Raw genomic sequence first — 8,559 nt, 5'->3', positions numbered from 1 at the left:
TGAGGAAATGAAGAGAGTGAGACGAGCGAGAGACATAGTGATTTATAAGTGAAAAAAAGAAGAGAGAGCGAGATGAGTAAGAGTGAGAGACATAGTGATTTGTGATTGAAAAAAGAAGAAAAAGCGAGATGAGCGAGAGCGAGACTGCTTTTCTGCGTGCATGTGAATATATTTTGATAATTTCACCCGAATTTGACATCATCAAAGAGTCATTTGACATTTTTTTCAAGGAAAAATATCAATTTATACCCTAAATTTTAGGAGTTGTATCAATTTAAACCTTAAACTAAGAATTATATCAATTTAAACCCTAAACTTTATAATTGTATCAATTTAAATCTTGAACTTTTGAAGTTGCATCAATTTAAATCCCAACCTAATAATTCTATCAATTTAAATTTTGGATTTTCATAAGTGTATCGATTTAAATTATGAACTTTTATAAGAGTATCAATTTGAACCATGAACTTTCATAAATATATCAATTTAAATTATGGACTTTTATAATTGTATCCTAATAAAACATAATGGAGAATTTAAGTTATACAATTATGAAAGTTTAGGGTTTAAATTAATATACTTATAATAATTCATATAATTATATATTTGTGGTTTAAATTAATACAACTATAAAAGTTTAGGATTTAATTTGCATTTGTCATTTTTTTAAAGAATCGGGTCGTTTTACAATTTTTTTTGGTCTAATTTTTGGGACTTAAAAAGATTTTCCAAAATTTTAATATGTTGACCCCGTTAGTTTAGATCGCTAGAGAAACCCTAACTTCATCCCGCTATAAATACCTCATCTTCGCCGCCTTGCAAATCAATCCTTCATATCTCTACCGATCTCTCTGTTCTTTCTTCGATTTCTGTTTTCATTTTCTTTTTTCAATTTCTTTCTTCGATCTTCGTTGGAATCTTCTCAAAGCATCGACTATGACTCTCGCTGCTTGTTTATCAATGGCATCGGGAGTACGAAAAGATGCAAAATCGATTTCAAATCGGTACTACATGGACCGGCATTGCCGACCTATCTACGGGTTCTGCCATTTCTCGTTTGTTCCACATATCTCTTACTTCTCTAACCCTAACTGAATGGATTGATTTACAAATCCGGTACTGATTTCTTGTTTCTGACTCTTTTAAGTGTTGTTTTATGAAATTGATCTGCTCGATGATGATTGTTTTTTGCTTTAACCACACCGAAGCGAACTGTGGCTGTGTCTTGATCCTCATTCATTTAAACTTTTGAGTAGATTTCATTCTTGTTATTGGTTTTCGCCTGACGACTCTTCCTCCTATGATTAGAGGAATTTGTTTCAATTTCCTCTTCTTTTAGGGGGAGGATGAAGGGAATTTCAATCGCTTGAAGTGATTTCTTTCTGGGCCTAAACGTTTTAGGATCCGCCAGCTTCGAGTTTTCGCATGTGGAAAACTTTGGCCTTTTTCTGAGAGCAATTGTTCGTCATTAAAAGCGATTGTCAGTCTGTTATTGATCTTTTTTTTTTTTTGCCGATGAATTGAACTGATGCTTTTGCTTTTGGGAATCGATCATCCAAATTGCTTTGTATTTTTCATGAAATTTTCATTTTTTTCTCTCGATCAAGAATTTTTTGTCTGGTAAACTGCCTGCAAAACACAATGTATTTATCTTTCGAAAGTGACTTTTGTTACCCATACATTTGAAAGTGTTTAATCGATCGGATCTTAAGGAATTTAATTGGGACTAATTTTCAAATAGTTAAAATTACTTAGTTATTTTCAAAATATTCAAGATCATTTTTAATATTCGAAACCAATTTTGATTAAAAGTGTAAAATCAAACTTTCCATTAACATCTGGTTTTTTCAGAACTTTCTATATTCTAATTTTGATTGGAATTTGAATCAAATTGATTTTACGAGAATAAGATATAACATAGCATTTTATTCATTTTATCTATTTTTTTCTAGTACGATGTTAAGTAGTTTTGAATTAGTTTAGGTTTGCCTTTTTGAACTTTTGGTTTTTTGATTTCTTTTTTCTGTTTTGGTTGGTTGATTTGGGTGTGTTTGGAATGTATTTTAAAGTGTTTAATTCAAAAAATAAACCATTTTAGAAAAAAAATTGTAGTGTTTGTTAATAACTCAATATAGTGGTTTTTGAAGAGTATTTTAAATAATTTTGGTCAAAAATGTTCAAATCAAAATGAGTTTTTTTTTTTGAAAAAAAATATATTTTTTCTTGTACAAATATCCAAATGTGTTCTTTATTTAATTCACCCAACTCACAAAAGACGATAAAATATTATATGATTTAAAAAATAAGTTGGTTTAAAAAATAAGTATTTTAAATCATTTTGATTAAAAATGTTTAAAAAAACTTAGTTCTGAAAAAAATATTTTTTAAGTCAAGGAAGAAAGAAGGGGTGAGTATTGAAAGTCTAGGTAAGGGCATGGTATTCATCCTGACTTCTTGGAACAATGGACTTTCCCATAGAAATACAAAATAAAGCCTGATATTGTGATCGATGGGCAAGGTAGCAGGTAAACAAGACCTTGCTAATTCCTAAGCCAAGAAAGAAAATAATGCAAGAACTTCAGATCTATTAGTCTAAAACCATCATTAAGAAGCTCTTGTCAATGTTAGTAAAGGATGAAAGTTCCAAAACTTCATGTAATAAATCTCTTCAACCAATATCTCCATTTAGAAAAATATTGTTAACATTAACTAAATAAAGTCCATATTTTGCAGACAGCAAGGTTAAGCAAAATCTTAACAATTACCATCTTTGCAATTGGAGAGAAGGTTTCAATATAGTCGACTCTCTTGTTGAGTGTACTCTTTTACTACCAATTGGGCCTTATAATGTTCTAAATTGCCATTGCCATCAGCCTTTTGTTTGATCGTGTACACTCCCTTGCATCCTATGGAGTGAAGATCATAAGGCAACAAAACAATAGACCAAATATGATTATCCTCCATAGCTTAAAGATAGATTTGAGGTTCTTGCGTTGCGGAAACATTGAGCACAAAAGTCAAGAATTTATCATAGGACAAATATTTTTGGAGAGAACTTTGTGGTTGAAGAGTATTGACTGTTGTTGGAGCAACCCACAGTGGTAATCTTGTACGTAGGAAGACTTGTTGGATGGCCTAGATCTTCGAATCACATGGATAATGTCAACAAGAGATTGATCAGGAGCACTATAGCACCACTGGGAACTGAGTTATGAACAACAGTAGGCTGTGTAACAATATCAAGGGTTATATTAGGTTGTTCAACAATAGCACCTTGTTTAATAATACCAGGCTGTTGGACAATATCAGGGGCTATATCATCAGTAGCATCAATAAGATTAGCCCCAACCAACGCATTTGAAGGTTTGTATCAGAGACCTTAGAACTGCCAAATTGAAAAACAAGGTTGGGAAAAGGATCATGTGGTAGTGACTTGATGGAAAGGAATATTCTTTCAAGAAAGATGTCTCTCTAGACACACAAAATTTGTTATCCTGATGTTAAACAAACGTACCCCTTCATCCCTGGAGGATAACCAACAAAGACGGAAGGAATAGCTTTAGGATCAAACTTCAACTACAGATGAGAAGGGGAAAAAGCAAAACACAAGCACCCAAAAGCTTTAACAGAACTATAGTTGGCATTCTTCCCACAAATACAAAAATAAAATTGTTTGCCAATTTGATATTGATGAGTATTGATAGCTTGTAAAAATACAAGCTATTGTAGCATTTTACTTAGAATTATGAGGGCTGATGAGTATTGATATAGCTTGCGTCGATTAGCAAGCTTGGGAAAAATGATACAGTCTTAGGAAAAATGAGCTTGCGTCGATTAGTACTGAAAATTCTTGCTAACCCTATATCATGCGTTATTCTGCGTCAAAATGTCTGTTTTGTAGCTATTGTAGGGATCGATCGTATGCGTTGATCCCAGATCGTATTCACCTATCGCGTATTCAGAGCGGGACTAACTAATGTTATAGGCGTTTGAGCTCTATAAATAGAGCCTTGCAGTCCAACTTCAAGCCATCCGAGTCTCTGCCTTAGGCAAATTCTTGTGAACATAGATGAGAGCATGGGCAAGATAGTCCTTAAGAGATTTTCACTTTCACAACCTTTTCCAAGTGATGATCATAACTTCATCGAAGATAAAGCTCGAGAGAGACTTCTCTACCACCCATCCATGGCACCTTTGACAGCCTTGACGTACATTTGATGGAAGCCCCCTAGCTCTCTTCTTATCTTTGTATTGTATTACATTTTGGCTTAACAAATTATTCTTTCAAAGTTGCAAAACACAATCCCTAGTAAGTCGCAATCAACTTGATGCACTTTGTTGGACGGACTCATGAGTATAGGGCGAGGACGTAATGTGAGGTCGTGAGCGCCAATATACCACTTCAAACGGTCTTTGTTTAGTTGCCGAATGAGTTGTGGTATTGTACCACTATTCTGCCCATGGTAACCAACGCGTACCCATTCCCCTGGTCTATCGCTTGTAAAGCATCCTAGGTAGTTCTCTACGCACCGGTTAACCACCACGGTCTGGGGGTGCTGTACTCATGTGAAATTGTGTATGCATCTATTTAGTTCCTTCAGCACCATCTTCATCTTCTTCTTCTTTATCATTGTTTATGTTTATCGTTTAGTTAAGTGTTGATTGCAAGAGTTATCACATACTCAATCATGCAGCCTAGAGATATGATGCATATAGAAAACCATTGAGAGGTGTGCGTTGCACGAGTATAGTGAGTTAATCCTTTTTGCTTGGTGTAAGATTACCACAATGCTTGTTGAGTGCTGCTCGAGAGGGTAAGTAGTGGAACACACTAAGCAAGGTAAGTAGTGTTCCAAGAGATAGGAATGATCTTATGCTCAACATAACCATGCGTTATAGAGAAGTATGTGGCTAACCACCGAGAGGTCTGCGATGCGTTAGTGTGGCGAGCTGGAATTACTTTTGCGACCAAGCCAATGACATGGTTAATTTATTCACTACACAATTCTATTTCTTCATGCATCATATTACGCGTTAACAGTTGCCGCATCTCTACCAATTATCATATTCCATTGCTTAATCCGTTTAACTAGGAGTAGGAGTAGCGCATAGTAATTAGCTTCTTTCTTTTTATTTTTATTCATTGTCTCAAATGCATTATTTCGCAAACATCATTTAGCTACAAGTCCCCGTGTTCGATCTCGGATCATCTCGAGGAACTTGCATTCTCGTTATATTTGACGAGAGAGCAGGAAAACTTGTGACAAGAACACTTGGTCATCGCATACATGATTAATACATATTCTTCAGTTCAATGCATGACCATTAACAAATAGAAATCAACGCATATCAAAATAGTTTACATTTTCCTCTTAACAAGTAATAGTTGATTAAAAAACATGCTGTCAGAACACATTCTCCCCCAAAAAGTTAGGCAACCATGACTGAAAAAGCAAGACCTGGCTCCATTCAGAAGATGCTGGTGCTTCCTTTCAACGAGTTCTCTTTAGGTCGTTGGACACAAGAATACTGATGCAAAATCTCCTTTGGTAAGAAAGAAATGTATAATCTAGTTTTGAAGCGTTATTTGACCTAAACTGCTTGATTAATGCACCAAACTAAGTTTCAACAAATTGGAAAAGCTGAGGAAATATTCTTGTTGTATCAGATTTGTTTTCCATTAGAAAATTCCATGTATAGTTGGAAAGATCATAAACTAAAGTGAGAAAATATCGATAGCCAGCATGTGTGCAAGACTGATTAGGATACCAAACATCATAGTGCAACAATTCAAATGTATTGACAGCCAGATGATTATGAGATTGAAAAGATAATCTACATTGTTTGGGGCAAGAGTAGAGATCAAACATGGTTGAGAATGATCATCTTTAAAAAAAATTAGACAAAACATCAAGCATTCAAGTGTTTTATAGACGAATGATCAAATCTAGTATGCCAAATATGTGAGAAATTACAAGAAAAATAATAACGCTAACAAGAGATGAATAAGAAGCTCCCTTTATTGACTTCGGATACTTGAGAAAATCAGCTTCAATCAGATACAAACCTTGCCAAAGATCAACCTTGCTAGTCATCTTCAAAGAAAACTTGTCCTGAAGAACACAAAAGTTATTAACAAATTGATTCATAATGGCAAAGTGGGTGTAAGGGCACTGATTGAGATAATGTTGAATCGTAAAGTCGGAACGAAGAGTACATTATGAAGTAGCAGTTCATGATTAATGTGAACAGTACATACAAATTCCATACTAACTCAACGAGTTTTAGGTAACGAGACAGGCACAATAGAAATAGAGGATAAAGAGGTAAAGAACTCTTGAAAACAACATATATGTGCAGAGGTCCCTGAGTATGATATCCAAACATGTGAAGAAGGTGTAGAAAGAAGACAACAAGTACCTACCATACATGAATTCTAGTAGCATAATCATTGATAAACAACTTTGACTTCACAAGATGAGACTGCAACAAGCCAATATGCCTTGACATTGTTCATAACTTAAGGAAGTCAGAGTTTCTTCAGGTTTAGTAATGAATGTTGCAAAACCTTCAAATTTAGCAAAAGAACTCTTCAAAGAGAAATAGCCAAATGGATAACCATGGACTTTGTAGTAGCAATCTCTTATGTGATGGAGGATATTGCAAGAAGTATAGAGAAGACGCTTTTCTCCTTCTTGTTGGTTTATGACTAAGGTCGAGAGAAATCTGTCAAGGACTTCACCAAAAGAGTAGCAACATTAGTTATTGTAGGAGTAGAAGTAGAGATCGCTGGTCGCTGTTCCACATATTGAACAACTAAAGAGAAAGCCCTCTAAATAGTGAGCTCAAGCTCGATAAAGAGTAATTGAGTGCAAATGAGCAAAGAAATCATTCAAACCATAAAAAAGGCTATGGTGTGCTTTGTTTTGAAAATATTCAATCAGATCTTTCACACTGTCATGAGAATAACATCTTCACGAACATACCGGACGATTAGAAGTGAGTTCATTCCAGAGACTAGAGTCTTCAACTTCGCAAAATATGTCGTAATAGAGTTCTGATCTTGAACCAAAATCGAGAACTTACGACGAAGTTGAAAAATACAAGATCAATTCTTCCTAGATTAAGCCAAATTTCTCTAGCCGAATCAATGCAATTGACATTAGCAGAGTTTTCCTTCGAAAGAGAGTTCAAGATCCAAGCGGTTATAATGTTATTGTATCCATTAAATCTTGTATAAGTGGGTTCTTGTGCGTGCAATAGGATTGTGACATATTAATCTATTATGGTCTTTTTGGTGACATTGTCTCATTTATGCAATGTGAGAGTTTCACCAATTGATGGTATTCTCACTCGTCATCTCATACTCCACAATACCAAACTAAAATCAAACACGGGTCATTCTTAAACAATCATACAATCTGTAATGTTCCAGCCACAACCACTTATATATTAAGATGCTGTAATTTATCTAGCAATTATCTTGAGAAACAGTTCAACACTTTCAAAAGTCATGTACTGTATGTACTGTAAACACTTTTTCTTGTTTGCAACGAAAAAGAACCCCTGATAAATATTTCAGGGGGAAAATCAATTAACACATTGCATAATTTTTTTTAATAATATTGCAAAATAAAATAAAACCTAACAAAGATGAGATAATAGTCCAAAACATGACAAAAATGAAAGAGAATCTGACCTATCTCTACACTATGAATGAGAGTAAGAGACTAAACAATTTATGATAATAATAAAAACAAAACGGTAATCACACAAGAGAATGAGGCTGAGAGAAACTTGAAATTTAGGATGATGAAGAGAGGAGCTAGAGAGAAAGAAGATAGAAGTTGAAGGAGGAATGAAGAAAATGAGAATTTTATGTGGTCGAGAAAAAGATGAATGAGAGGTATTTTTAAAGAGGGGCACAATGGGTACTTCTCATCATCAAAAAGTCTTTAAATTTAAGTCATCTTAAATGTCTTAAGTGTTGGGATAATTATCTCCTCTCCTCTCGTGTGAACTTAATAGGAAATTAAACAACTAAAAACAATAATAATAATCGAACAAGGACACAATTAATTTTAATGTGAAAAAAATTGAGTAAAAAACTACAATGAGTTCTCCATAGTCACAAGTAGGACATATACAATAGATATCTCAATATTAATAATTTCGACAACAAACAATGATAATAAAGAATGATAAATTAGAAAGATCTCACTTGAAGTGATAAATAACTACCCTCTATAATCTGGTTGTAGGCAACTCCAAAAAAATCTCACTATCATTTTTTGATTAATTTGAATTGTTCAAATTAATTTAACTTAATCATATATAATGTATTTGATACATTATAATATAAATTTTATTTGAGAGGAATTATATATTTGAATATGATTCAAATATTAATTATATGGATGAGATTCATGTAATTAAATTTAGTATAAATGTGATTTATATTAAATGTCATGTATTATTGACAGAGAAACAAATTATAAGTTATATTTATTTAATATAATATAAAACTAGGTCCTGTATATATATATAAAAAATATTTAT

General features: G+C 33.5%; 1 long non-coding RNA gene across 1 annotated transcript; it reads right to left on the bottom strand.

The window, feature by feature from the left end:
* Nucleotides 1-5,898: 5,898 nt before the first annotated feature.
* Nucleotides 5,899-8,271, bottom strand: LOC120068283 (uncharacterized). Its single transcript, XR_005479144.2, has 2 exons — nucleotides 6,425-8,271; nucleotides 5,899-6,113 (listed from the first exon to the last, which is right to left on the bottom strand). It is a non-coding gene; the product is annotated as an uncharacterized LOC120068283 (long non-coding RNA).
* Nucleotides 8,272-8,559: the final 288 nt, after the last annotated feature.

The sequence above is a fragment of the Benincasa hispida genome, chromosome 12 (assembly GCF_027475165.1).
Source record: "Benincasa hispida cultivar pf3 chromosome 12, pf3_genome.v1.1, whole genome shotgun sequence".
Lineage (NCBI taxonomy): Eukaryota > Viridiplantae > Streptophyta > Magnoliopsida > Cucurbitales > Cucurbitaceae > Benincasa > Benincasa hispida.
Note: the sequence above shows the minus strand (reverse complement) of the source record. Positions and strands in the feature narration are given on the sequence as shown.